Source organism: Cervus elaphus, chromosome 7 (genome assembly GCF_910594005.1).
Source record: "Cervus elaphus chromosome 7, mCerEla1.1, whole genome shotgun sequence".
Lineage (NCBI taxonomy): Eukaryota > Metazoa > Chordata > Mammalia > Artiodactyla > Cervidae > Cervus > Cervus elaphus.
The window spans coordinates 46,825,091-46,839,396 of record NC_057821.1 but is presented as its reverse complement, the minus strand read 5'-3'; positions in this window follow the sequence as shown (position 1 = coordinate 46,839,396).

The following is a 14,306-nucleotide window of genomic DNA, read 5'->3' as shown; positions in this document are numbered from 1 at the left end:
TCAGTGGAAATTCTAGAGATAATTTCCAGTAATAAAATGTAACCTAATAGAAATTATACTATTAAAACGGTTCACCTTATAACCAAATAGTGGTTAAAAAGACAGCAAGCCAACAGTAATAGTTTTAGTAGATGTAGAAGAATAAAATGCATAAAATACAACACATATAATCATAAAAATAGTCTCCTAATAAAGTGATACAGAGAGAGACCTTTCATAATCTGAGCAAACTGTATTTAGTAAACATCAATAGGTGTCACCGTTCTTAACGGCAGAATTTGAGAAATATCTGTATTAAAGGCGACACAATATGAATCCCTCCTATCATTGATCATACTACTGGATATCCTAGCCAGTGAAACTAAAAAAGAAAAATAAATGAAAGTATAAAGATTGGCAAGGAAAACGAAAAATAGTCATTTTTTGAGATATATTTCTACACAGGGAACCAGCTCCATAAAATCAATGATAAGTATAGAATGTGTATGAGTCCATCAAGATTGCTAGATGTAAGCTCAGTCTATAAAAGTCAATGGCATTAAGACAGTAATAAGTGGAAATCGGTTTATTACATCACTGGTTTTGGACACCAATGGGATTAGACGCAACAGTGCCAACACAGAACACTCCTTGGGATTTTTTTTGTTGCTGCTGTTATTTTGGGGGATTTGGGGAAATGTCAAAAATTCACTTATAAAGGACAGAGCTAAGGAAATTTAAATGAATTTATTTAAAAAATGATTGATTTATGAAATTCTGTTACACTCTTAAGAATTATTTTTGGAAAGATAACAACAGGTGCCACTGAGGTTGCATTGCGTTTTCCCTCCTGTCTAGAACTCAATAAGTACTTGTGACTATAGCGCTCATGTCACACAGCTGGGGGAGAGTTTACATGTGGTCAGCTGAATACCAGGACAGCCTTCAGAGCAGTAAATAGCAGTTCATTTTCGGAAGCCTCTTTGATCTATTTTAGAGGCTGAACTAATGACTCATGCAGATCTGTCCTTTCTTCTTTAGCAATGGTCCTTTAAATACCTCTGATTTTCTGTGATTAAAATCATCAAAGACTATTGTCTGCAACATTCTAAAGTGCAGAAATATCAACTCATGGAAAATCAAGTGCATTTAATGGGGTATGTTGTTAAAATGCCCTAGTAACGACTTTCAAAGATACTTTCCTGATGTATTACTTTTGTTATCAGTAAACAATGACTAAACAGTGAAAATACCAGGATGATTACATGCTGTCCAAATAAACGGATGTTGTTCTATAATTATTGAGGGCTCTTTTCACGGTCATATTAATTTATAAGATAAAATGTAAGATTAGTCTTAGTAGCTTTCACTTATAAGTAAGTGGTCTTTATAAAATCTTTATGACCATCTCAAGTTATAAAATGCAGGTTTTATGCAAGATATGCAAAAATCTCTAAATGAGACTTATGCATCATTTATAATTTGAAATTATAATTATGAAATATTTTCTGTCAACAATACTAAATAATAGCTGTTAAATACATATTTTGATTTTGTTGTCACCAATTCAATCAGAAAAGACAGTATGGGGAAGGCAAGAACCTTGCCTCTTGTCATTGCTGTTCCCCATGATCCACTCACTGCAAAATTCTACAACCGTAAGTGGGAAGTCATTGAGCTTAATGACTAATGATTATAAATTTAATCTCTCTTTCTCTCTCTGTGTGTGTTTCTAGGAAGATAGATAATAGATAGAGGTATGTTTCACAGAATTTTGAAAAATCCTGTTCACTGTACTATATTCCATACTTCCACACACACATACACACACACACATACATAATATTTTAGATTTGATTCTGCTGTATGATTTTTCTATTACTATAACACATTACCACAAACTTAGAAACTTAAAACAATGGACCCATTTATCACCTTAGGAGTCTTGTTTAGTCACTAAATCGCGTCTCTTTGCGACCCCATGAACAGCAGCACGCCAGGCTTCCCTGTCATTCACTATCTTCTGAAGCCCAGGCATAGTTTAGAAGAATGTGCCTGCAAGGCTGCAAGCAAAGTGTTGGCCAGGGCTGGTCAAAGCTCGCCTGGTGAACAGTCTGCTTCTAATTTCACTGAGGTTGTTGTTGGAGGAATTCATTCCCTTGTGACTGTCAGTCTGAGGGTCCTCACCTCTTGCTACCTAGAAACTTGAAGCTTCCGTTAGTCACCAGTATCAAGCAATGGCTTCTTGCCGCAAGAGCACCCTAATACTGGCCAGTAACTTCTTCAGATCCAGCAAGAGAAACAGTCTCCAGAGCCAATCTGCTAATAAGATGGAGTCTTAATAAGGCAGTCATAGGACAGACGTCCTATCACCTTTGCTGTATTTTATCTTTCGATATCACAAGTCTTGCCCACATTCAAGGAGTTGGGGGATTACACAAAGGAATGGGCATCAAGAGGTGGGATTATGAGGTCCCCTTTAGAGTCTGTTAAATAAGAAGATGAAATACATGTTCTATTTGAAGTTGGTTGTCTAGGTATCAGTTAGCAAACAACTCCAGCAAAATTGAGTAAAGCATGTATGCTATTCTCAAAGAGATAGGTATATGTATTTTTTTTTAATCACAGAATGAATTGGCAAGTCATACAACAATAAGTGAGAATGTATAATCCTATTACATGGGGAAAAAATAATTGGATTAAACAAACCAATGTTTTGGAATTGTTACTGGCTCTAGGATCTCAAGTCAAATAGGTTTCTACATTCTCCATGAGAGATAACATGCTTAACATAAGAGCTAATGAAAGGGATGGCACTAGGTGACTTTCCAGAGTTATCAGTTATAATACCAATGGGCTATTCCTTGTTATCCCTTGCTTTCTTGATTTATATTTGCAATGGGCTTAGAAACAAACAAAAGACAAAAAATAAAAGGTGTGTCTCTGTGAGCTGGAGGAATAAGGGGAGTGCTATCTCTACGGGTTCAATTTTTTAAAAAATATTTCTTCATTTATTTATTTTATTCAGTAGGGTCTAAGTCCCCTGTGTGTGTGTGTGTGCATGCTCAGTGGCTCAGTTTGGTCTGACTCCTTGCAACCCCATGGCTTGTAGCTCCCCAGGCTCCTCTGTTTATGGAATTTCCCAGTCAAGAATACTGGAGTGGGTTGCCATTTCCTTCTCCTCAGGATCTTCCTGAACCAAGGATGGAAACTGAATCTCTTGCATTCGCAGGCAGATTCTTTACTACCACGCCACCTGAGAAGCCCAACTTCTGCATGCCTGTATGTAAAAAAAAAAAAGAAAAGAAAAGAAAAGAATGACAGTGAATGTCAAAAGATATTACTCACTATTTGTTCTTTTCATACTGTTCATCGGGTTCTCAAGGCAAGAATACTGAAGTGGTTTGCCATTCCCTTCTCCAGTGGACCATGTTTTGTCAGATCTCTTCAAGAAGATTAGAGATACCAAGGGAATATTTCATGCAAAGATGGGCACAATACAGGACAGAAACTGTATGGCCCTAACAGAAGCAGAAGATATTAAGAAGAGGTGGCAAGAATACACAGAATTATACAAAAAAGATCTCCATGACCCAGATAACCATGATGGTGTGAACACTCACCTAGAGCCAGACATCCTGGAATGTGAAGTCAAGTGGGCATTAGGAAGCATTACCACAAACGAAGCTAGTGGAGGTGATGGAATTCCAGTTGAGCTCTTTCAAATCCTAAAAGATGATGCTGTGAAAGTTACACTCAATATGCCAGCAAATTTGGAAAACTCAGCAGTGGCCACAAGACTGGAAAAGGTCAGTTTTCATTCCAATCCCAAAGAAAGGCAATGCCAAAGAATGTTCAGACTACCACACAATTGCACTCATCTCACATGCTAGCAAAATAATGCTCAAAATTCTCCAAGCCAGACTTCAACAGTACATGAACCATGAACTTCCAGATGTTCAAGCTGAATTTAGAAAAGGCAGAGGAACCAAAGATCAAATTGGCAACATTCTCTGGATCATAGAAAAAGCAAGAGAGTTCCAGAAAAGCATCTACTGCTTTATTGACTATGCCAAGGACTTTGACTGTGTGGATCACAACAAACTGTGGGAAATTCTTAAAGAGATGGGAATACCAGACCATCTCACTTGCCTCCTGAGAAATCTGTATGCAGGTCAAGAAGCAACAGTTAGAACCGGACATGGAACAATGGATATAGAACAACAAACTGATTCCAAATTGGAAAGGAGTACATCAAGGTTGTATATTTTCACCCTGCTTATTTAACTTATATGCAGAGTACATCATGAGAAATGCTGGGTTGGATGAAGCTCAAACTGGAATTAAGATTGCTGGGAAAAATATTAATAACCTTAGATATTCAAATGACACCACCCTTATGGCAGAAAGCGAAGAGGAGCTAAAGAGCCTCTTGATGAAAGTGAAAGAGGAGAGTTAAAAAGCTGGCTTAAAGCTCAACATTCAAAAAACTAAGATCATGACATCTGGTCCCATCACTTCATGGCAAATAAATGGGGAAACAATGGAAACAGTGAGACACTTTATTTTCTTGGGCTCCAAAATCACTGCAGATGGTAACTGCAGACATGAAATTAAAAGACACCTGTTCCTTAGAAGAAAAGTTATGACCAACCTAGACAGCATACTAAAAGGGAGAGATTATTTTGCCAACAAGTATCTGTCTAGTCATAGCTATGGTTTTTCCAGTAGTCATTATGGATGTGACAGTTGGGCTATGAAGAAAGCTGAGCACTGAAGAATAGATGCTTTTGAACTGTGGTGTTGGAGAAGACTCTTGAAAGTCCCTTGGACTGCAAGGAGATCAAGCCAGTCCATCCTAAAGGAAATCAGTCCTGAATATTCATTGGAAGAACTGATGCTGACGCTCCAATACTTTGGCCACCTGATGCAAAGAACTGACTCATTGGAAAAGACCCTGAAGCTGGGAAAGATTGAAGGCAGGAGGAGAAGGGGAAGACAGAGGATGAGATGGTTGGATGTCATTACCAACTCGATGGACATGAATTTGAGCAAGCTCTGGGAGTTGGTGATGGACAGGGAGGCCTGGTTTGCTGCAGTCCCTGGGGTCTCAAAGAGCACGACTGAGTGACTGAACTGAAGTACTTGCTCTGAAATTTTTTTTTTTTTGCTATTATTTCTTAGACAATTTTTTTCTCCATTAAAAAATTCTCTATTTCTGGGTTTTTAAATGCAGACATTCACCTTTGCCATGACTTTTCTCTCTAAATGTCTTTTCTTAGTCTTTTGCATTACATTCTATGGATTTTCTCAATTTTATTTTGTAATCCTTGAATTCAAGTTTTAAATTTTGATCATTATTATTTTAAATCTTATCTTTTGATTATTTCTTTTTTAATAGTATCCTATTTTTATTTATGAATGAAAGAGCCTCTTGACTCTCCCTGATACTAATTAGTGTATCTAAAACTTTATTTTTCTCAGTTATCTTGTTTAATTTTTGTTAGCTTTTCTATTCACCTTGGTCCTTCTCTTTCTTGCTAGGACAACTTCCTTGATTTTCCATTCATGTTTTAAATTCAAGCAGTAAAACAGCTGACTGGGATCTCTGTGAACATAGGCAGCATTTGGCCAGTGGTTGGCTTTTATTTAGTGAGCAGATGGGAAAATCGTGGTAACTGTGTCCACCACCCACACTAGCTGTTACAGTTCTGTTTAGTTTGTTCATCAGCTTCCAAAAAGAGTCTTCAATTTTTGCCTGAGGGTAAATTTCCTTCTTGCATTGGATACACCAGGGCAGATGAAAGGGTGGGGGCTGGTGTTAGACAGGGAGGGCCAGATTCTCTGAAGTAGTGAAAGTGGAAGTCGCTCAGTGGTGTCCTACTGTTTGCGATCCCATGAACTGGATGGAATTCTCCAGGCCAGAATACTGGAGGGGATAGCCTTTCCCTTCTCCAGGGGACCTTTCCCAACCCAGGGATCGAACCCAAGTCCCCTGTATTGCAGGCGACTTCTTTACCAGCTGAACCACAAGGGAAATTTCTCCTAAGTAGACCTTGAATTAACTTCTTGTTTCCATCCTCATTTCTCATGCTTGCTCATTTGTTCTTTCTATTGGTTTCAAGACTGAGGATACTGCCGAGTCCTAGGATTCTTGCCATCTTATCTTTTGATGCACCCTTCTCTATTTGCATCTTCTTCTATTTCATTCACATTATTCATCTCCAAGAAATTTGATGCAATTTCTTTTATGTTCACAGTCACCATCCTGGTTGATTTTTCTGTTATTTATTTATGCAGTTTTTATTCCCTAAACTATTATTTCAAAGTTATTTTTTCTTTCTTCCTACTGCCTTTCCTTTTCCTTCTTCCTTCTCTTCCTCGGTCTCTTTTCTGTCTGTGTTAACTGTATAATTTCTCTTTTTCTTTCTCTTTCCTTCTCTCTCTCTCCCCTTCCTGCCTTCCCCCTTCTCCTTTTCTTATTTTCTTGTGACAAGGAGAGGCAAATGTCATTCTCAATTGGCCATTTTGAATCTTACTATTTGGGGATGTTGAGTAATGTATTTATTCCTTCAACATTTTCTTCTGTCAATAAAATGCTGAATATAGTGTCAATGAAATATAATGTTTCATTAAGAAGGTTGTAAAACTGTTTTAATTAAGAACTTAAATATATATTATAAATATTCAATTTTAATAGTGTTTTTACATTTATGTATAAAAATTAGTCTATGATTATTTTAGAAAACACAAAGCATAATGCAATATAATCACTAAAAACGTTAATCTTTACAGACTAACAGTGTGCACATAAATGAAGCGGTGTAGCAGTGCGCAAGTGCTTTTGAAATTTTAACATAGAAATAAATAAATAAGACTGTAAATTTGATCAGTGTGCAGTACAATTACAGGATCTAACATGACGGGTTTATTTACAGACTCAAAAGAATAAATGTAATTGCCTTGCAGATATAGAGAGTGAAGCGAGAGGGAGCCATTGGAACTTGTGGGACCACATCCATATTAATTATTTCTCTGTTTCCTCATCCTTTTTCCTTTCTACGAGATACCTTTTTTGCAGCACGTAGTATGTATGTCTTGAAAATACATAGGATTCAAGCCTTTAGGAAAATTTGAGGATGTTGTCAGCATCCTTCTCACCTAAAGGGGAAAACCTAACTTTGAAAGTGTACACAGAAAATACACAGAAAACTTCTGGATTTGTACATCACTATAGATGTCTAATTTTTGCTGAAGGAAAATCTTTAATCACAAATCTTTAATCACAGTGAACGTCTAATCAATTGGCAAAGTAACTAAGAGTACTGTACCTCAATTTTGTTAAGTTCATGATTTTATTAATCTTGGTGTTGTTACTAGAATAAGATAATGACTAAAATTACCACTCTGTAAAGTACGCACTACACTGTTATTTTAATAGGAACTTGTGAGGTCAGAGCTAGGTCTAAAGCTAGGAGCTACAACTCTATAGGATCAAATGAGATGTAATTAAAAAATTCATTTCTTACTTTGCTATTTAATTTTTCATATGTGTATATTTTATCTCTTTAATCAGACCAAAGATGTCCTAATTGATAAATTAATTGTCTTTTTTCCAGTCACTTTCTACTTTCTGTAGCATACAAGACTATTAACCAGGGCTTCTTTCCTGAAACTTTTCTCCTGCTTCCGAAACATTATTTGCAATGGGAACTCCCCTTAGCTCTGACCTTCTAAGGCTCTTTCTTTGACCAGATCTGGGCTTCCCTTGTAGCTCTGACAGTAAAGAATCTGCCTGCAATACAAGAAACTTGGGTTCAGTCTCTGGGTTGGGAAAATACCATGGAGAAAGGAATGGCTACCCACTCCAGTATCCTTGCCTGGAGAATCCCTGGACAGAGGAGCCTGGTGGGCTACAGTCCATGGGGTTGCAAAGAGTCAGAAACGACTAAGTGACTAACACATTCTCTTGAACAGATCTCTCTTTACAATCCATCAGTTTTCTTTTTTCTCTCCTCATTTGGCAAACAGTGATTATGTGATTCACTGACAAATTCAAGTGCCACTGACATGTACATGGTTTATGAATGCATATTTCCATCCTGACTCTACTTGGAGATCTAGGAAAACTATTTTAAAATCCTACTGTGTTTCCAAACAAATGCCAAATTCACCCTAGCTGTAATTGAACTCAGTACTAAACCTTTTCTCTTTGTCTTCTAGTTTGGACAACTGTGTCACCATTCCTTCTCACCTAGATTAGAAATCTTTGAGCTATCCATTAACTTCCTCCTAGCCTGCAACATTTCATTTAATCAGCATAGTTGCCAAACTGCCCATTTCCATGGTAGCCCTTCATATTCAAGTCTCCTAACTCTCCTGTCTAATTTCATTTTTGGTTTTTGCTGCAATTTATCCTTCATCTTTTCTGAGAATGTGGATTTGACCATGTTGAGTATGCCTACCCTTCTCTGGAAGCTTCATGGTCTCATTGCCTACATCAGAAGTTCCAATGTTCTTACCACAGCAATCAATTCTGCTTATCTTCAGGATTTAGGCTATCTTCTCATACGTACTCATTTTCCCCTTTTCTGCTTCACCCACATCAAGGAAAGCATCATTTCCTAGGCAAATACTGTGAAATAAACCTTTGGCATTGTCTCACAATGTTTCCTCTATCTCGAATGATCTTCCTTGTCTAGGTTAAATCCCACCAACCCATCCAGGTGCAATTAAAATTCAAACATCATCAATATTCCCCAAAGTAGTAAATTAGTCCATATCTTGAGCACTCTAGCATACATATCACGTACTACAACGTATATGTAGTGACACACACACATCTGTTTGCCGGTAGTAGGTTTTAGGTACGTAATCGATTGGTAAATATTTGTATTCCTTACAAAGACTGCCACATTATCTTGCTAATGCATCAATTATATTGGCTACTGCTATTTACAACTATGAACATCTTGGCCTTGGCCTTCTTAATTTGAGACTATGAGTAAAGTAAGTAGGACGAATAGAAATAATTGATAGAGCTTGCTTTCTTTTTTGACATTAGATCTAAACATTAAGATAATTCATGGTGCTCTGAGCTTTACAACACAATGACAGAGATGGCTCTCATCCATTAGACCATCTGTCACCATATCACACTGAAGGCAAGTGCAGTTGACTGTGGAGATTTTTGCATGAAAGGTTATATATTTTATATTTCATTTATTCATTTTTAAATGAATGCATTATTTACAGATATATTAAAGTTAAACATTATTAAGTGTACATTTTGATGAATTTTGGTAATTTGTACAACAACTTAACTACATCCACATCAGGGATGGAATAGTCCCCTCACCCTTCAGTTCCCTCTGCCTCTTTGCTCCTGGTCCTTTTTTCCACTCTTGATCCCAGGTGAGGACTTATCTTCTTTCTCACTATCTAGTTTTGCCTTTTCTAGAATTCCATATCAATGCAATTATATAGTATGTGATCTTTTATGTTTGACTGTGGCTCAGCTGGTAAAGAATCCGCCTCCAATGGTGGGAGACCTGGGCTCATTCCCTGGGATGGGAAGATCCCCTGGAGAAGGAAAGGCTACCCACTCCAGTATTCTGGCCTGGAGAATTCCATGGACAGTATAGTCCATGGGGTGGCAAAGAGTCGGACATGATTGAGTGACTTTCACTTTCTTTCACATAGCATCATGTTTGTGAAATTCAATCATGTTTTTACACATATAAATGTAGCATTACTTTTTATTTTTGAATAGTATTTCGTGTTATGCATATACCCCAATTTGTTTATATATTTCCCAATTGATGATCATTTGGACTGTTTCCGAATTCTAGATGCTACAAATGATGATGCTTTGACAATTCTCATACTAGTTTTTTTGGAGACATATGCTTTCCTTCTCTTGGATAAGTACCCAGAAGAAAAATTTCTGAGTCTTGTGGAAATTCATATTTAACTTACCTGACTCATCTGTGTAAGATTTCCAGTACTGTGTTGAATAAGAGTAGGGGAAATGGGCACCCTTTTCTAGTACTTGATTTTAACAGAAAGCTTTGAAACTATCACCATTGAATTTGATGTTGGCTGTGTGTTTGTCATATGTGAAATTTATTATGTTGAAATATGTTCTCTCTCTACCTAGTTTGTTGCGTTTTTATCATGAATGGATGCTGAATTTGTCAAACACTTTTTCTGCATCTGTTGATCATGTGATTTTTATCTTTTGTTCTATCAGTGTGATTTATCACATTTATTGTTTCTGATTATAAGTAAAAAAAAGTCAGTCTTTCACTATTTAGTATGATGTTAGCTGTGAGTTTGCATAGATGCCCTTCATCTGATTAAAGATGATTTTAACTAATACCAGTTTATTGCATGTTTTTATCATGAAAAGCTTACATTTTCTATCAAATTATTTTGCTGAATCAGTCTGATCACCATGTGGATTTGTCTTTTGTTTCATTACTATGGTGTATTACATTAATTAATTATTTATGTTAATTCAACTTTGCATTCCTGGGATAAATCTTACTTGGTCGAGGTGTATTGTCATTTTTTTAATGCTGCTGGATTTAATTTGCTAATATTTTGTTGACATTTTTGCATCTGTGATCATGGAAGAAACTGACTTGTGGTTTTCCTTCCTTGTGATATATTTTTATATTTTTGCTGTTATGATGTTCCTGGCCTCATAGACTGTGTTAGGAAATGTTCCCTCTGCTTGTATATTACCAAAGAGATTATGGAGAGTTGCTGCCATGTCTTCTTCAAGTGTTTAATATAATTCTCCATTGAAACCATTAGGGTCTGGGTTTTCTTCTTTGGAGAATTACTAATTATTGATTCAATTACTTTAAGGTATGTACTCCTATTCAGATAATCTATTTCATTTTGTGAATTGGTAGTTTTGATCTTTCAAGGTATCGGCCCATTTCATCTAAGTTATCAAATAGTGAGATGAGTTGTTCATATTATTGCTTTATTCTTCTTTTATGTCTCTGGGCTCAGTAGTGTAGGCCTTTATTTCATTTCTGTCTTGTCTCTTCAGCTTATGTTCTTCCTTACCTATAACAATCTTCACCTAAAGTCAGAAATAACTCATCAAGTAATAGGAACTGAAGGAAATAGGGCTTTAGCGTGAGGTTTTAAGTTATCTGGCTAGGAGTCGGGCTGTGTTGAATGATGGCTTCAGAGTCTTCCAGGACCCTGTCGTCATCCCTGTCGCCTTGAAAAAGCTTGGTGTACCCTGACCCAGAGTCTGCGCCTTGCAGCTCTTCCCACTGCAGAGCCTGTTACTATACTGAAGACCTGTGCGTATGGAAGTGAGCTGTTGGGGAGGGAAGCCTTCTCTAACCTTTTCGGGGGCCTTTGCCCCAGAGCTGTGACCATCACCCAGTCCTCCCCTGGCTCTTGTTCCTTGAGGTGAGACAGAACGGAGGGAGGAAGCTGGAGTCCCAGAAACGCCTATTCTCCGTGTGGAATACGGCTCAGGTAAGGATGCATCCCTTGGCAAGTAGATCGTTGTTACGGAGAACACCCTTGGCATAGTTCACTAAGTTTGCGTTTCCCCCGGGCAAAGCCGTGAGAACATTTTCTCTTGGCTTTTTAAAAATGTGCGAATCTGGAGGGGTTCCTCGAGGTCAAAACCACAAGAGAGTTTAGCACCCCTCTAAAATTGCAGCCCCCAGGAATTTCTCACTCTCGAATCCAAACTCAGTCCCCAACAATTCATAAAAACATTATTATAAAACTGTTTCCACCTTTCATAACCCCAGCAACTTCTCTTCTGGGTCAGCTTATCTTGGCTGTGATGCCCTAGCTTCATCTGTCTTTCTTGATTTGGGGGGTCGCAGTTTTCCCTGTTTCTTTAGTTCTCTGAGAGACCTAAGAAAAGTTGGTGATTTTCAGTTATTCCAGCCTTGTCTATGGACTTTCTCTGCTGGCTCCAATGGCAAAGAGTCTGCCTGCAATGCGGGAGATGCAGGCTTGACTCCTGGGTCGGGAAGATCAACTGGAGGAGGGCATGGTAACCCACTGCAGTCTTCTTGCCTGGAGATCCCAGGGACAGAGGAGCCTGGCGGGCTTTGCGACCCCACAGACTCGCAAAGAGTCAAACATGACTGAGTGACGAACACTTTTCACTTTCCAGCCTTTTGTTGTTGTAAGGCCAGGAATAATAACTACCAAGCTTTTTATATGTTAGAACTGAAATGAGAAATACCAGTCACGCATTTTTATTCCTCCAACTCTGAAACTTCAATTATTTGTATGTTAGATTGTTCTTTATTGTCTCACAGCACTTGGGGAAACTATATTTTCATTTCACTTTTATGAATGTGCTTTTATTTCACTTGCATCTTTATATTTTTGTTTCATTTTTTTCTTTTTCTTTTGTAGCAATTTGGATCTTTTCTATTGACTTATTTGTGCATTCACTGAATCTTTCCTTTGCTCTGTCCATTCAGTTGACAAAACTATAAGAGAGTCTTCATTTTTAGCATTTTATTTTTATTTCATTCATTCCCATTTGACTCTCTTGTTATATAAGTTTCAGCTCCATGCAAAATTTCCTATCTTGGCATTCTCATATATTTGGTTTCATGTTAAAGTTACCCGAAACTAAGTGCATTGTCAAAAAGGATAATCAAGTTTATTGAGTGCATACTGTTTGTAACTCATTTCTTTTTTAAAAATAGTATAGAGAGATTGTGTTTTAATTATTAATTCATAAGTAAAACTTAAAAATTAAATAATAATTATAAAGAAAATCAACATTAGACTTAAATTGTAGAAGTGGGTAAAAGATATTAAGTCTTTGGATGGATAAAAACTGTATGTACTCTAACATTTTTCAGGAAAAACTGGTCATTTCTGTTCAGTAGAGACAGATTTTTATAGTTAAAGGAATGGTGAAAATTTTCTGCCTTTGAGGCAATTGTAAAAATGTTTTAATGTGCCTCAGCTGGAAATTTCTATGTTTTGCCAAATTAAATAATCACTTTCTCCCTGCAAAAATGTCTTCTATCTTGGAAATGGTTTGAGAATAGTGTATATTTTAAAACTGTGCTAAACATTTAACAATTTTACTGTTTGGCATGAAAATGCTGACTTCTAAAATCTCTGCCTTAACTACCAATGTGAGAATTCCTGTAAATAAAATAAAGCAGAAACAAACAAACAAACAAAACCCTGAAGCAGTATAGCTTGTGGGTGGAGTCTATCAAGATAATATATTTCAGCTTGTTGTAGCGAACAGTTAGTTGCTTATGCCTCACCCTGAAAACTTTTTAAAGCAAGTTTTTTTTATTTCCCTTCCTCTTCTGGTAGAATTTTTAAAAAATTAATATTTTTAGAATACTATCTGCTGAAGATTCAACTTAATTAGATTTTAATTGTGATTTATTTTCTGTTTAACCAAATGGTATTATTAAACTCACTACTGTCAAATGGATCTATATGTGATTGCATTCTTTTCCACATGCTTTTCTGATTTATTCTAAAATTAAAAATCAGATTCTTTAAGGTTAATTATGAAACTCATAATATTTTTTTTCTGGTACTAACATAATCTGATAATAGATATCTACAATGTTCTTTAAGATTGTATCCTGACCACTACACATCTACTAGAATGGCTGAAGTCCAAAGCACTGACAACGCCAAATGCTGACAAGGATATAGAGCTACGGGAGTTCTCATTCATTGCTGGTGGGAATGCAAAATGGTGCAGCCACTTTGGCAGACAGCTTGGCACTCTCTCACAAAGCTAAACATACTATACCGTGCACAGTTCAGCAACCAGACTCCTTGGTATTTGCTCAAAGGACCTGAAAATATATTCACACAAAAAGCTGCACACAGATGTTTATAGAAGCTTAATTCATAATTCTAAAACCTGGGAGCAACCAAGGTACTCTTCAGTAGTAGGATGGATAAATAAATTGTGGTACACCCAAATAATGGAATAATATTCAGTGCTAAAAATAAATGAGCTTCCCAGGTGACTCAGTGGTAAAGAATCTGCTTACCAATGCAGAAGATGCAGGTTTGATCTCTAGGATGGGAAGATCCTCTAGAGTAAGAAATGGCAAACTGCTCCAGCATTCTTGCCTGGAAAATTCCATGGAGAGGAGCCTGACAGGCTATAATCCATGGGGGTCACAAAGAGTTGGACATGACTGAGCACACACACAAAGATACACATACACACACACACAAATAAATGAGCTATCAAGTGATGAAGAGACATGGAAGAAACTTAAATGTGTATTACTAAGATAAAGAAGCCAATTTGAAATAGTACATACTGT